This window comes from Hippoglossus hippoglossus, chromosome 17, assembly GCF_009819705.1.
Source record: "Hippoglossus hippoglossus isolate fHipHip1 chromosome 17, fHipHip1.pri, whole genome shotgun sequence".
NCBI lineage: Eukaryota > Metazoa > Chordata > Actinopteri > Pleuronectiformes > Pleuronectidae > Hippoglossus > Hippoglossus hippoglossus.
The window spans coordinates 3,449,687-3,465,906 of NC_047167.1; the positions used below are offsets into that span (position 1 = coordinate 3,449,687).

The 16,220-nt window shown below is 40.1% G+C and overlaps 1 pseudogene; it reads right to left on the reverse strand.

Moving 5' to 3' along the window:
- Positions 1-215: 215 nt before the first annotated feature.
- The window catches only part of LOC117778271, a 91,276-nt pseudogene continuing 75,271 nt past the window's right edge, over positions 216-16,220 (reverse strand).

Below are 16,220 nucleotides of genomic sequence, written 5' to 3' on the forward strand. Positions count from 1 at the left end.
AAATTTCCGTATCTACTTTAATCTACTCTTATGCTAAACTCTTAGAGATAAACTGGTGCAATGATACCAAGAGAAGTAATGTAAGATTATATCTGAATGATCAATAATCAGACATTGTGCAGAGCTGTAGATAATATAGATTTGGAAATAATTGCTGGCTGCCTGGGAGGCTGGAATGTGTTGATTTAAAGCAGACTTGACAGTCTTTGTCCTGCTGCTGGCTGCTAGCAAGCCATCAGCTGGTTAGTGTGATCTAGGGCTAAATGGATAAGGACTGGGGACATTGAAAGATAAAAGTGGTTTTGAATTGTGAAAGCTGGAGCAGAGTGAAGCCTCAAAACTCTGTTGTGAGGGTGTTTGGGCCACAAGTACAAGTGTTTAAACAAGAATTAGACTCATAAATGGAAATATTCTATGAAAAACCTGGCTATGCTCAATAAAGTTAATACAGTATTGACTATGATAGTGGTTTTATTGCGTTGGGGGGGGTATAGGGGTTGAGGTCATCTAAGTGCTTACAGGGAGTTTTATGAGTGGAGAAGCTGGTGGAATCCCACACGGAGAAACAAAGACAAACAGCAAGTGCTGTTCTCTGTTACAGGTGAGGCCAAAGGTCACCCCGAGGATGTCGAGAGGTCAGAGGTCAGGGTTGGTAGCGGGAGGCTGGCAAGCAGACCCCAGAGAAACACTGAGAGGCGATCGTTCAGTTTGGTGCTGTGGTGGGCGAGATGAAGGGCGGGGCGACAGGGAAGTGACTGCGCTGTGGTAGGTTGGTTGGTCTGTTGATTGGCAGGTCGGCGAGGGGCATGCGTGTCCCACCAAACTCTACAGGTCACTGGGACTCAATCTGTGGAAGGAAACCAACTGGATTAAGAAGAAAGAAGAACGTGATAAAAGGAGAGAAAGTAATACAGAGACAGGTGGAAGATTTAACCAGCCAGATGGTCTTAAACAGGCTGTCATTGCCATTATGAAACATGTTTTTGATTGTATTAGCATTACAGCGCATCCATCAATTAGGGCTGAATTTGGCAACTGCTTCAGGTGGCAGAAGTCTGCTGTCTCTCTGAACTCAGAGGGTCTGGAGGCCAGCTGTAGTGCCAGAGATAAATGTATCCCCTAACAACCCCTGATCTCCGCTCTGTAGGGCCCTTCATTATTGAATTTGGTGGCAAAAGCATCTGCTACTTTGGCCACCTCACTCCCTCAGACATGTAGCAGATATCAGGCCCACACAAACATGCCCTTTCCCTCTTCTTGTCATTTAAGTTTTGATGTACGTTCATCTCAGACAGTCTCTTGAAGAGAGTTGCTAATATCTCTCAGTGAATTTGCTCTCATGTGGTCATGTGGCTCTTTTGACGGACTTTGACAAGTGGCGGCCGGGAGGCAGCAGCGTGTTCAATGTGTGTACCTCATGACCTGATCCAGGTGACTTTTTACTTGTCTTTTTAAGTTTTATTTGTTTCCCCTCAAAATAGTTATTCTAGTGTCTGGATCCTCTTTGATGCTTCAGATCCACAGTTTGTAAAACAGCCTCCATAAAAAAAAATCTAAAATTCGAGGTGCATATACATTCAAATTGGTGTGATGATTGCAACTGAAAAAACAATAACAGTTACATTTATTTAGACTTTTTTTTTTACTTTTATTTTTCTTTCAATAAAAATGTATGTATATATATTTGTATTACAGTAAGGACTTCATGACATCACAGATATGCAAATTAGCAGCTGTGTGTGTGCACGTGTGTTTCCACTCACTTGTCTCAGTGATGCGCTTGTCTATGCTAAGGGGCTCCCTCAGTCCATCACCCCCGAAAGGAGAAGGTGTGGGCTCCTTCGCCCCATTCTCCTTGGCAACACCTCCAGGTGCTGTTGCCTTGGCAACGCCCGCTGGTCCTGTTGCTGGAGTGCCACTTGGGGGTGAAGATGTCTTCTCCTCTGCTTTCTCCTCCTGTAGCAAAATATAGACACAAGCGCACACAAAGAACAACCTGTTTTTTTATAGCTTACTGCTCTCATGCAAACACACCATCTAGTGGTGTAGGTCGGTAAAAGCACAGTGATTCAGCAGGACCACAGATGTTCCCGGCCTGTTGTCTGATAATATTTGGTTTAAGTTTGACCTTGTGTCCGTTGGTCTGTCCGTTGCCGGGCCCAACGTTATCCAGAGATCCAATCTTAGACTTAGCCTTAATGTTTGGCTTATGGGACTCAATCTTCACATCACCACCACCTAGAATAAAAAAGGATAACAGAACAGAAGAGAATGGAATGGAATTGTGTTTAAATGGAGGAAAACAGAGGAGAAGAGAACAGACGTTTAAGTCGAACCTGGCTTGTATTTGATGTTGTCCTTAGAGCCTAATTTGGAGGTCACCTTGCTCACATCAACCTTCTTACTCAGGATCTGCACCTGGAGAGAAGAAAAGATTAAAATGACCACATTCAATGGAATAGTACAATGCATCTACTATAATTTGTACATGTACAGTATATATTGTCAATACTACTACTGTATATACAAGTAATCATTCTGTATATACTTCAATGTATACTGTATGTACTTTAATTTATACTTCAATGTATCCAACTGTATATACTACAACTTCATACTATACTTTCTTAAATGTATATGACTGCTTCATACTGTATGTACTTCAATTTATACACACTACTACTGTTTACTGTATATACTACTTCTTCATACAGTATATGCTTTAATGTATACTGTATATACTATTATTGCACTGTAAATTTAAATGTATACAAACTACTGCTGTATACTGTATATATTTCGATGTTTACTGTATATAATTAAATGTACACCATATATAATCCTATTGTATACAGTATACACTTCAACATAAACATACTACTACTGTACACTGTATATATTTCAATGTATAATGTATATACTTTAATGTACACTGTGTACACGCCTAGTGTATACTGTATATACTTCAATGTATACATACTACTGCTGTATAATATATATATATATATATATATATTTCAATGTATAGTGTATATAGTTAAGAAATTCCCTGTCATCCATGATCATGCAGCTGGGGCATTTAAAGAGAGGATGACCTTCGGTGCTTGATTCCCTACTCTGACCTGTTCTATTCTTAGTGAAGGTGCCCCTTTGTTTTGTTCAGCTGGTTAATGATGCACCATTTATGCTGAGGAATCAGGACAGGCTGAAATTGGAGGACGGGAGTAGGTAGCTGTTAGGCCGTTGTCACATCATGAGAGCGTGTGCTCAGGATCACGGGGAGAACTACTGAGTGCTCTGACAGCTGCTGGCACTAATGGAGTCTGAAAGAACATCCGCCCCGACCTTCCTGACAGGGCACGGTAAGGTCAATCAGATTTATTTCTTTGATGACAGTCAGGAAGACTTAAAAACAACCATGACCCTCAGAGATGCAAACTTTTATATGCAAACAAACCATCATTAAGTCTGATTGCCTGATTGATATTAGCAGCATTAGAGGTTAAATGACAAGTTAAAACATTAAAGAACCAAATTTATTATAGAAAGGTAAATATTTTAACTCTTGACCAGGAAATCAAATGTTCATGAGGACATTTCCGACTGAGGTAGCTATGACAGAGTATTAGGGCCACATTGAAGAATGAGATTATTGAAGTTAAATCATAATATTACAGGAATAAATTGAATGAGAAACAAGCCATATCACAAGAATAAAGACAGAAAAATGGATAGGAATTCCCACTTCTTCTCGATCCAAAATCTTGATTAGCAACCATTTTGAACATCACAGAGATTTAGCCACCAATATCCCTGAAGTCAACCACTACCAAACATTTACTACTCCACAAAATCTATTTCATTTAAGTGGCCCTAATACTCTGTGGAAGGAAACACAACGAAAGGGACTTCAATAAATAAAGAAAATGCATTGGTGCAACTTTAGAACATGCTACTATCTTCCTTCGACATTTTTGTTGTGTCCCTTTTTCTCTAGAATGAATGCCTTGTATTTGAGTTGTATTGCCTTACCAATTACAGTTGCCCCACATACAGTATGTAGCAGGTATACAGTAACGTTTTGCATTTTGTTGAATTAATCTGAGACAGCAAAGTGGTGAATGTGAGGGCAGGCCAAAGACACAGTGATAGTGCAGCAGGTGTTTATAGAGCAAACAAGAACAACATCTGGAAGGGTAGACAGAGGGACATCGAGTGAAGTCAATCCCATATGCAAACAGTGGGAGACAATCATGTGCTCATTAGTATGCACTGATTGTTAGTTACTTTTAAATCACAACCTTTTCACGTCAATGTCTGATATGGGAAGAAAAGACTTTGTGCATCGTTCAAGTTGAACTTCAATAGTCTCCCCCGCAGATAATACTGAAATGAGATTTTCTGGATTTGTATGCTGGCAAAAGATTTATGGATTTTATTATTTATGGATTTTGATCTTATCAGTAATGATCAGATCTTCTCATTGTTGTTTAAACAAGGATAGAGTGTCTATAATGATGGTCTTATTAGCCTTATTAATACTTGTCAAGTAGAACATGTGAATATGTGATGAAGTAAGTTCTGTGTAAATACAGCCCAATCGGGTGGAAGCAATTTTGAGCAAGAACGTTCAAAACAAGGATAAATTTGAATAAAATATGACATGTGTCCATCCTAACCAGGGTCTGCCTCCAGCTGCAGCAGTACTTACATTGCCACCTCCAGGGACATGTTTGATATTGTCCTTGGAGCCACAGCGAGACGTGACATGGCTGAAGTCCAACTTTTTGTGCACTATCTGAACCTAAAGACAAGCAGGCAGACACACAGACAAGAAAGAAAGAAGGAAAGGAAGAAAGAAAGTAAGAGAGAAAGAAAGAAAGCAAGAGAGAAAGAAAGAAAGAAAGAAAGAAAGAAAGAAAGAAAGAAAGGAAGTCATGAGCAGCAGGAAAGAGCAGATCAGCTGGCTGCTGAAGTTAACAGAAAACAGAGCAGCCTTGTACTGTAAATATGGAAGAAATTCTGTGATTCAAATCAAATTGCAATTCCTGCTCATGAGTTCAGTGAAAGCAGTGTCTGTAATTTCATCAGTTCATAAATAATAAAACAAAACATTGTGGTTTAAAATGAAGGCACGGCTGATGGGACATAACCATAAAGGAATCAGTGTGGTTTACCAAAAGAAGAGGATGCTGACTGAATAACAACAGAGCGCTTCCATTTACAGGTTTAACTAAAACTGAACAAGCACAGGACAAACACTGTAAAACAAGACACAGCACAACACATGCAACATAATTTAACACTTGACAAAAAAGTGATTTTGCGTTAACACATGCTGTTGTAAACAGAAGCTTTTGCAAGCGACTAATACAGGCGAATGGCAATGGTTACTTTGAGGTACAGTTCAAGTGGACCACTGCAGATGTTCCACAAATAATGGCCAAAGAACAACACCTGAGAGTATGTTGCATGATTATGGAGAGACATTAGTGAAAAAATGATTAGATCTGAACTAGATATTAAGGATAGTAAACGATACGACCTGAAAAAAATCTAGATCTTTTGAGGGTTTTCATTGTGATGTGCCTCACTTTTAGCTGCACATCTGGATTCAAACCCTGCATAAAGATGGACGACAGGACAGTTCCCCAAAGGGAAAGCCATAGCATCTCAATTGCCACCTGGTAACTGACTGCAGCCTAGGTCTCTTCCATGTTAGTGGATGGGACAAGGGACAAACTAAAAAGTCAAAGTACACATCAAAAATGTTTCCCTCAAGATCATTTCTACCATTTAAGTTAGGTCTTAACACTGATGTATGTCCAAGTATTCCTTTTTTCTGTTAAGTTTGGTTTTCATTAGTCATTTAATGCATTATGGATTGGGCAAAACGTCATGATTGACAGCTGAGACTGACTCATTAGTAGTCCAGCACATGTATCGGTGGGACCTCGCTACTGTGGCTCCATCCTCCGATTGCCACTGCGCAGACTCTGGCTGCAAATGACGCGGTGTCCATCTTTATATACAATCTTTAGTCAAACCTAACACACAGAGTTTAGCAAGGATCAGAACACTTGGAACTCTACGCCCATTATTCCCACAGCCCCTCACTCCCCCCCAGCCCTGCAGTCAAACCCCCTGCAGCCGACCCGAGACACCTGCCTCCGTCCTCTCTGTCTTCTATTTTAGCCTCCCTCTCCTGGATAAAAGTGGCATGATGACGCAGGGAGCACCAGCAAAGGATGACTCAGAAAGCAGTTAGCACTAATATGCTTAATGTGTGAGTGTGCGCAACACACACACGCACAGACACACACAGACACACACAGACACACACACACACACAAAATGCAGGAACCAGTATATAGGGCTGAAGTCTTCACCTCTTATTTTTCCCTTTCTAATGGCACACTGTAAACATCCAAATTAATTTCAAAAACCTGCAATTGGTGCAACGTTGTGGTTAATCTGGCCTTTATATTTTCCATTAGGACTCATCCTAATACTAGCAATGAAAATGTTACCCCATCATAATAGTAATAATAGTTATAGCTTTCCCCATATTACAACAAGACAAGAAAGGGAAGCTTAAGTGAAACTGGAGGACAGGGGTTTGTTACTGCATTTCAATGACTGAAAGTTTCCAAACGCAGACGACACAGACACACACAGTTTCTCTGGTTAGTTGGTTCTCTGGATGCCGTCTGTGTCTGTCCATGCAACGTCTCTTTTGCTGTAGTGTGCACACTATTCACTACCATGGATGTGTACATACTGCAGTAATGTCATTGTGGCAATGTACTGTTCTGAGTTGCAGAGGACACATCTACAACTAACGCACAGGAAATAGTCAAAAAGCTCCTGTTGTATTATTCCACACTTCCAGCAATGGCATTTACATGTGTGTAGTTTTGGTATCTTGTACTTGCTTGCTGCGTCGTCCTGTCTTCAAACGATATCAGCTTTATTTGTTATTGTTGCACTTCGGAGGGAGCTATGAGGTCAGTGGTATCAGTGGTGACTTGCAAGAGCACATGGACTGGTGCAAATGGGGTGTACAGTCAATATGTCTGTTATACAATGACGTCAATGGCTGCCTCTTCAGTCAATTCTATTTTGTACGAGGAGTAAAATGGGTCATCAGTGCCCACTGAGGTGGAAAGATGGATTCAGAAGTGTAGTAGATGATATTGGTGAAAACGGATGTAGTTTGGTTGAATGGGGTTTACAATATATGGAAATGTTAGGATGGTATGAAAATTAAAACGTAAATTTGATGAACTTTTAGAGTTTTGATGACTGCTGTGTACAATACTAGCGCTAAAGAGCAGAGATTTTGAGTTTGTTTTTTAACTTGTATGTTCGATATTTGTGTATTTATCCAGATAGTGTTTTTCCTGGGTTGTTCTCACATTGTTTTTGCATTAGTTTTAGTATCTGTAGTGTCCAGAGTGGCAGTATGTCTGCTGTAATATGTGTCCGTGTCCCAGATAAACACAGACTGATGCAGCTTACACAACAACTTAAAATAGGCACATTAAAAACTGTATCATGACAGAGAATGTTATCATTTAGGGAAACTACTCGGGACAGATCCCAGTATTTTAAATAGAAGCATACAACAACGGTAATGCTTCTATTTCTAAAAATTATCAGGTCTTTGTTTCTGATTTCAAACCTGTGGCTAAAGTTGGTAACTTTTGGTAGCTAACTTTTGCTATGGATTAATGTGTAACTGACATTAATACAGCAATAATTCACCCTATTTATAGTTCCTAAGTGTTTTTAATACTGTTTTTGATATTTTGTAACAGTGTCAAAAAATAAAATGTATTATTTATTATCATTCATTGACAAAAATAATCTTATTATTGTGGTGCCACAGGTGACAACTGGGACAAAATGCTAATTTGCCAATGCCCTGAATGTATCCATGATTTCGGTCTCGCTCTCAGTTAAAGGTTCAGTGTGTAAGATTTAGGTGAAAGGGATCTTTGGCAGAAATGGAATATCAAATTTTCATTAGTGTGTTTCATCTAAATTGTATGAGTTGTTGTTTTCTTTACCCTAGAATGGGCCTTTTATATTTACATCTGGTGCGGGTCCTCTCTATGGAGGCAGCCATGTTTTTTTTACAGTAGCCCAGACTGGACAAACTAAACACTTTTTGAGTTTTTATGAAAACTGAAGGTTACCACAGGTTCTCTGTCATGTTTGGAAGGGGAGGTCGAGGTGAGGGGTGTTCAGCTGCAGCATGCAACTTCACCACTAGATGTCACTAAATTCTACACACTGGACCTTTAAGTCAATTAATGATAATTAATCTAAGCCCAAGGATCCTGTAAACACTGCTTGTGGCCACGGTGGCAACTGTTCAGCAAAGGTTATAATAGATAGGATCAAAATGTATTTTTTTTCAGACAATGCACATTAATCTGCATCACTATAAATGCACCACTGTTGGGCAAAGGGATAATTTTCTACTCTTGAAAATGTATAGTTTTTTTTGGGAAAATCTTGAATACATTATTTTCAATTATTTAAGTTGTTTATCAGAAGATAGCGACTATGGCAATAATGCCTTCAGTCTGTTTTTAATAAAACTATTCATTTATAATATTAATTATTTACAGAATCCAAACTGCAGTGTTGACTAACAGTCCTATTTACATATATTTAAATATACTGCTAACAGGGAAGAATAAAGGTGTGGATGTAGAATGGGCTGTGTATGTGGTGAATGCAGAGAAGAGGTCGGATGCTACGTGTGAGGTGTGAGGGTGTCGATAGTGGGGACTTACTCTGGCCTTGGCTGCAGGGGTGCAGGGGTCTGATGTCTTGTTGTTCTGGGTGGAGGAGACCTGGGGAGACAACCACCCCCTGGTCAATACACCCTCCAGCAAACCACATGCCACAACACAACGGGGTGGAACAGCAGGTGGAGTGGTGGGGATATGGGGCTGGTAAAATGGATGGGGTGGGGGATGAGTGTGATGAACAAAAGGGGGAAGCTCATTGTATGACAGCATGGAATAAACCTACATGTATCAAAACCAATCAAGTCCATTAGCCAAATGTGTGGGTGTATGAATAACATTAAATAATTGATAGACACACCAATTACATGTGAGATTTAATTATGGGCCAATCAAATGGCAGGATTAACAGATACGTGTACACACGTCTAATATACTGTATGAGATGGATGATGGCACCATCTGATTGGCAGAAAACTGGAGCAGAACTACAGTCAGACTTTTTAAATCCACTGCGTCTGAGGCAAGAGCCAATCAAATATCAGCACACAACGAATGAGCACAAATGCACAACCAAGAAACAACACTTCAAATGTCACATTACTGAAGTGTGTAGTATTTTTATCACCAACAACACCAATTAAAACCTAAATACTGCGGATGGAAAGTTTGTTAGGTCAATAAGATGCTTTTGACATATTATACATTAAAATGTATAATAGACAAGCCACTACTGTATCACTGGGGATTGAAAGAGCCATTGCCACTCATGATGCAGGGTGGTGATGTGTCTGTGTCACTCTGACACTGATAAAAAGAGAACCTGCGCAGAAGAAAACAGGTCATAACCATTTGGAGACACAGCAGCAGCTTCCTCCTCGATGCTGATCTAAAGGTAATTGGCCATGTGATGATGTCTGAATGATACACGAGGAGGAAGCGAGGAGTCACTGTGAATATGAAACAGGCTGTTGCTGAAAGGAGCATGCATGCTGTATAACTAGTTGGGAGATGATGTCTACCCTGAGCCCGACAAAACTTAAATGGTTTGTACACCCTGCTTTTTTTTGTATCCAGCCATTGACAGCTATATGTTAGCCTGCTCCAACAGTCAGACCAGGTAGAAGAGGTTTAAGGGAAGATGGAGCGATGTGACAGACAGGAGATGAGGATTCACTTATTTTAGAAGATGGAAGGTTATATTTTAAACCTGCGCCTCTAATGAACCTTTAAATCGACATATTGAAGCCAAGATGAAGCAGTTCCAGACTTACAGGCAGTTATGACTCATGCGAAATAACACAAATTAACTTGAAAATCATGTAAATACATGGACATATGCATCAGAATGAAAATCCTAAGGAAAGTGCATAAAAGAAGAAAAAAAATAGTAGCTGAAACAATAAATTAAGGCCACCATGTTGTGGCAAGATTTGACAATTTTTTAGAACACACATTTTTCTTGTCAAGATTCTGAATGTTACATATAAATGAGATTGAACTAATTCATTAATGATGTCCTGCAGAGGGCAGCATAGATGCCTAGCAGCTAAGCTAATAAATTAGTGTTAGCTTACAGTTACTCGTTTAAGGGGATGAAAACCAAATGCAAGAGATACATGCAAATACCAGATGTTCACAAGACCTGAACGGCCCTAAAGGATGAATGTGCAACTCTGACTCCAGGTAAATATGTTTAGTGAGAAACTTGATGGGACTTGGTAACCCTCCATGCCTCCATCCCATTTTCTGCTGCTTGCAATGTTTTCCAGCTTCAGCCATCTTACAGGTATAAGGCCTGAAGCAGTGAGCTAAGTCACCTCACCCCTATGTGAAGTCAGATAACATCTCATCTTTGATTCTAAGCTCTGTCTTAACAAACAAACCAGTTCTGTTCTAAAAAAAACCAAAACAATTCAGAATCAGGAACAAACTCTGTCTTTCCATGTTACTGAAAAAACAAATCACACCAAAATCACATCACGACTGAACTGTTGCAATTCCCTATATTTAGCTCTTCCCTGCACTCTTCATTAACTTGCTTGCAGATGGTCCAAAACGCAGCTGCAAAAGATGTGCGAGCACATCAACCCTTTCCTGGCCTGTCTTCACTGTCTCCTTGGTCATTTCAATGAACACAGAGTCCGGGAGCCAGAATTCAATTTAACACTCTGCTGATTGCTTTCAAGGCTAAAATGGTTCAGCCCCATCTTATATCACAGACCTTATTCACCGAGACTCAGCTCCCAGGTCTCTTAGATCTGACAATTCTCTCTTGTGTGTCTATCCCGGTTTTAAAATCTAATCTAGACACATTTTTATTCTGTGGCCTCTTTAATCTTTTTGTCTATTATTCTTCATTTGTCTTTTGTTGTTTATTCTTGTCTAATATAATAAAATGACTGACAGGTGTGGCTCCATCTTACAATAACTTTCTGAAATTAGATCCTCAAGTTGACTGTTTTTCTAAAAATGTATCTTCAACTGAAGAAAAAGCCTCTTAACAACCTCATGAAAACTACATTGCTTTGCGTTTAGTATGGGCAGGTCTATGCTGCTCTCTACTGGACAAAACTGTCATGCAATAAACGTTTTCACATTTATTTCAAGTTGAGATTTGATTTTACTGTCACATTGAAAATTTATTTCAATGAAAATAAACAATTTGTTTGGTAATTAAAGTCACAAACTTAAATAACTGTCCTTTAAATATGGATAGATGATTAAAATATATACAAATTTTCCACCATGTTCTGGGTCCATCCCGGGGTCCTATCCCTCTAGGGACAAGTGGTCCCAACACAAGCCATCAAAACTGCCACCCCCCAGATTCCCTCACTGTGGGTGTCAAGCATTCAGGCCTTGAACCCGTCGGCCGGTGTAGCCCACTTGTCGAGAATAAGGCAAAGGATGACTCATTTCCACATCTGTGTACATCAGTAAACTCTCAGATGTGCATTGATGTTTGTAATGAGGGGGTTATACACAGAATCCCAACAATAATATCCCTCTCTAAGTAACTGTCGACAGTTTTTTCAGTCAAAGTCCTGCAATGATATTCTCAGTCACCTGAGGAAGAGTTGTTCTTCTGTTTTTCCTTCCATATTGCTTATATATTATATATTCCTTGTATATATTATTACATTAATGGATTAGCATCATGGTCACATGTGCTCTGTCTCCCAAAATCTTCAACCCTGTTTACTAAAGGATTTCCCATAGACCTAAATGCAGATGTGACCTTTCTTATTGTTCCTGTTAAACTCGAGTCAGTTTAGCAGCATGTGACTAAAGCTCCTGAAATCCATGCTGAACAATGAATCCTCTTTCAAAATCATTTTGATCTTTTTTTCTTGCAATCTTATTTTGAAATCAGAACATGATTGGATGTCAATTGCCTCATGGTACCGTGCAGTGCACCTGTGTGGAGGCATCTGGATTCTGATCATCCTGAAATAATCATTCATACCGGTCTGTTTTTTCCTACCTTTCCTCCACCGGGCTGGTACTTGATGTTGTCGATGGATCCAATCTTGGAGCGGACGTTCTTCAGGTCCGGTGCATTGAGAGGCCGAGGGGTTCGATTAGCACGGGGCACTGGCGGCTTCTTCTCCATTGGGACCTGCTTGGGCACAGGGGGTTTGGTAAGGACCCGGCGGCGGTGACTGGCGTTGTCACCATTGGTGGAGGCAGCCGGAGTAGCCAGGAGTGGTGTTGGAGGCTGGGCGAGGACGGGCCTACAAGAAAAAGGATAGTTACAGAATTAAGCTTAGACAATTCTTTGTAAAAGTATAAAAGCTAAACCTTAAATGTCAGTCACAATAACCTATATTCCTGTTGGAAAACCAGTATTAGCAACAATGTAGAGTTCAAAGGGTTTAAAAGTGACAATGTAATTGCATCATTAAAAGTAAATAATAGTAAGTACAAGTAAATATGGCTAGTAAAGGGGAAGGAAAGACGTTATACTCAGTAGTATGACTTCTAGTCTGTGTCCAATCTCTGTGTTAGTTACCTGTAGTCTTGGGTTTCTTGGCCTCTCCCGTCTTGCTCTCAGCCTTTTCATTCTTGTTGACTGTGTAGTAAGGAAAGCACACAACCTTAATAAAACTCATTTGAAACTCTGATGCTTCATCACAGTGTCATCAGAACTAAAAATCCGGATGCAGGCAGATCTCACATAGTTCTACATCTGGTTGACCTTAAGGCTGTGAAATTTGTGTTGCAGAATGAGATATAGTGTTGTTCCACTAACTTTTACAAAGGCAGTTATGTTTTCCTCTGTTTGTGTACTAACACAAAAGCACTGAACACTGGATAGATCACACTTGGTGGATGGATGTGCTATGAAGTCATTAAATGTTGGTATCTGCGAATCTGCAAATCTTGGAATTCAGATTTCTGAATGTTTAATTCATGGAGGTGGATGAAAAAAATTACTCATGTTTAGGGGACTGGTATTTTTGAGTGTGAGCAATTTTGTGTCTTTCCAAGTAAAATTTCTGATCTAGTGAACAGTAGTACTGAATACTTTAGTTTAGCTCAAATTATTTTGAGCATATCATAAAGGTTAAATAAAAAATATAGTTATGTAAATTTGTTATAGATATCCGCAACATAAGTAGTAGTAAAAACCAAACAAAAAAGGACAAAAAAAAATATTCAGCAACATAAATGAACATAGATTCATATTTCATTTTCCACCCAAAAGGAATAGGAAGAAACAACATGCTTGTCTTTTCCTGCCCCTATTCTACATTAAATCCTCAAAACAAAAATTTGAAATATAACATCATGACCACTACATCGCTGTTGACTTCTGTTCTTCAATTGTCGGACAAGACTGCTCATGTTTGTGCGATAGACAAGAACCAGGCTTTAGCACGATAGCTAATGTGAGTTGGGTTGTGTGAGGCCGCTGCCTCAGTATGACTGAATGCTGAGTCTACCGCCTTTCATCAGCTATATTGAAATCTAGTTTCCTCCTTCAGAGACAGATACTAGAAAGATATTTTTGGGGAATTAATGCAAAACAATCTGAAATCAAAAAGGTAGGCTGAGTAGTTGTTGGTTTTGGATGATAATACATTAGAGCAGATACAAAGCATCAATGCAAATGCTATTCATATACAGTTGAGATAAAACCTGCACAGATGAAAATTGTAACATTAACAATGCCTCTTTTAGCTCCTAGTTGTGGTTTCGCAGCACATTTGCTGTTTGGTAAATATTTCCCCAGGAGTTAAAAATGAGACTCACAACTCCAAGTGAATGCTACTATCCGTGTCTGATACACAGACTTTTTGCTGTATTAGTCATGGCTTCTTTATAATAGTTCTTGTGCCCCCCTGTGGCTCAACAATGAATTATATAATTCTTCATATAAAAATTGCAGTAATGGGGCCAGTAATGGCTGATAATCCGTAGAGGGTGAAGATCTCCTGTCTGACAAATTCCTGTAGTGGATATTCTGTGTTAGCTACAGGTTCCCGATTGCTCAACTGTACAGGAGATTCAATGGCTTCCAGCAAGAAGAATGTGTTACTTGCTGTCAGAGCAAAAGTGAATAATTTCACAGTTTATGGAGGTGTGAGAGCATGTCCAAACAGCCACTTGGGCAACAGTTGCAGAAATAATGGAGTTCGCTCCTTCAGCTAAAATGAACTATGCACCTTGCAGTACAAAACTCACATCGCTGTGAATTGGATAAATGAATCATATACTCTGAGGATGTTGAGCTGCAGTGCACAAAAGCAAAATGGCTGTTTGACTAACAGCTCAGACTGAGTCATAGCTCCCTCACGCAGGGAGGTGAGATACTGTTTGTGATGTGATAAAAATACCAGTCTGGTGTCTCAAAAGCCAACTCTTGAATCTGATAAAGAGTAACATATGGCAGCAATTCAGTTCGCTTGTTGCCTGGAGTGGTAGCAGGCTGCATTTTTCCAGCTACTGTAGAGAGTTCAGGTCACAGTGCAATGGCCACACTATGATCCAGCCAAAGCGGACCGGAGATACTGTCTGTGACAACAATGTTCATGTCACACAGTCAGGCACAGAGGGCGGGCAGTCACAGGTGTAATAAAAGAGATGTGACACGCTGTGTCAGTGCATGTGAGTGAGCACGTACCAGCAGCTTTGCTTGCAGGGGTCGCAGAGGAGCCATTCTTATTGGCAGCTGCACGTGGTGTGGTTGTGGCCTTTGGAACAGGTGGGCGTTTCTCAGCCGTGCCATTGTCCGGAGTCTAAGGATCAGAACAGAGCAGAAATTAGCTGTAGGTTTGCATTTTCGAGAGTCTATGGCCATGTCTTTATATGTTTATGTTTGTATGGCCTATCATGCAACCATGACTTTAGTTCAGAATGAAAAATGGTGAAGACAAATATGTCACAAATAGCAAGGGAGGAAGGAATGACTAAGATCTTAATATTGTTGGATTTATAACAATATTGGATCTTGTAAGTATAAGAGCATTTAAAAAATAAAATGCAAAAGAGATTTATATAAACATACATACATTTTATGAGTGGTAACAAAAGGCCCTCCTCAATATAACACAGCAGGTTCCCACTAGCGTCCTGACAACAGAATTCTCACTGACGGTGTATCTGAAGATGATCTCAACTCAATGGTTTCCTTACAATAAGAAGCTGTAAACTATGTTTAATGCAAGTTGAGGTCAACAGATACTGTTCCAGTTCCATCTTATTTGGACTTGGTGTGTGGCCACATGGTGGAGGCAAAAAGAGGGAAGGTGATCTCCGCTGAATGGTGTCACTAGAATGTAGGATAGCAGCCATTCAAGACAGTATCTAGGGTATCCTAGATTCAAGGAGGTTAGCTACAGCCTAATACCTTCAGAGACAAGTGCTGAGAAGCCAATTCAATGGCAGGAGTAAGATATAAACAATGAACACTCTGATAATAACAGTCAATATGTTCACTCTACCAGTCATCAGATACCCAGCTGGAATTATTAAGCACAGCAAAGTGCTCATAATGCATGGAGGGTTTGTTTCACCCTCTACGAACAGAAGGAGGGTGAGGATTAGTGAGTGGCAGATGCAGGATAAAACAAGGCGCACCATGAATATATGAGGAAGCTGGACCCCTGGGATGAACTGGTGAGGGAGCGCCTCAGGCAGCGGAGGACAGGCGGTGATGAGGAGGAAACGAAAAATATTATGGAAGACTAAGCCACTCTAAGGGATGTATAATTTCCAGATAAAGTAAGTGGCTGGCATTAAGAGAGAAAAGGCTCTAAGCAGCAGATCTATAGGGGCTGGGGTCTAGCATAGAGAGAGGACCCAAGGTGCCGGCTGCGCAAAGATGACCCTGAGACACTCCAGCAAACAGTAGCTGGGTGTAACATGCAAGCTGGGTCAGTGTACACCAAGAGGCATAACCAGGTTGCTAGGAGAGTGTACAGGATCATCTTAGGCTGCATCCATCCTATT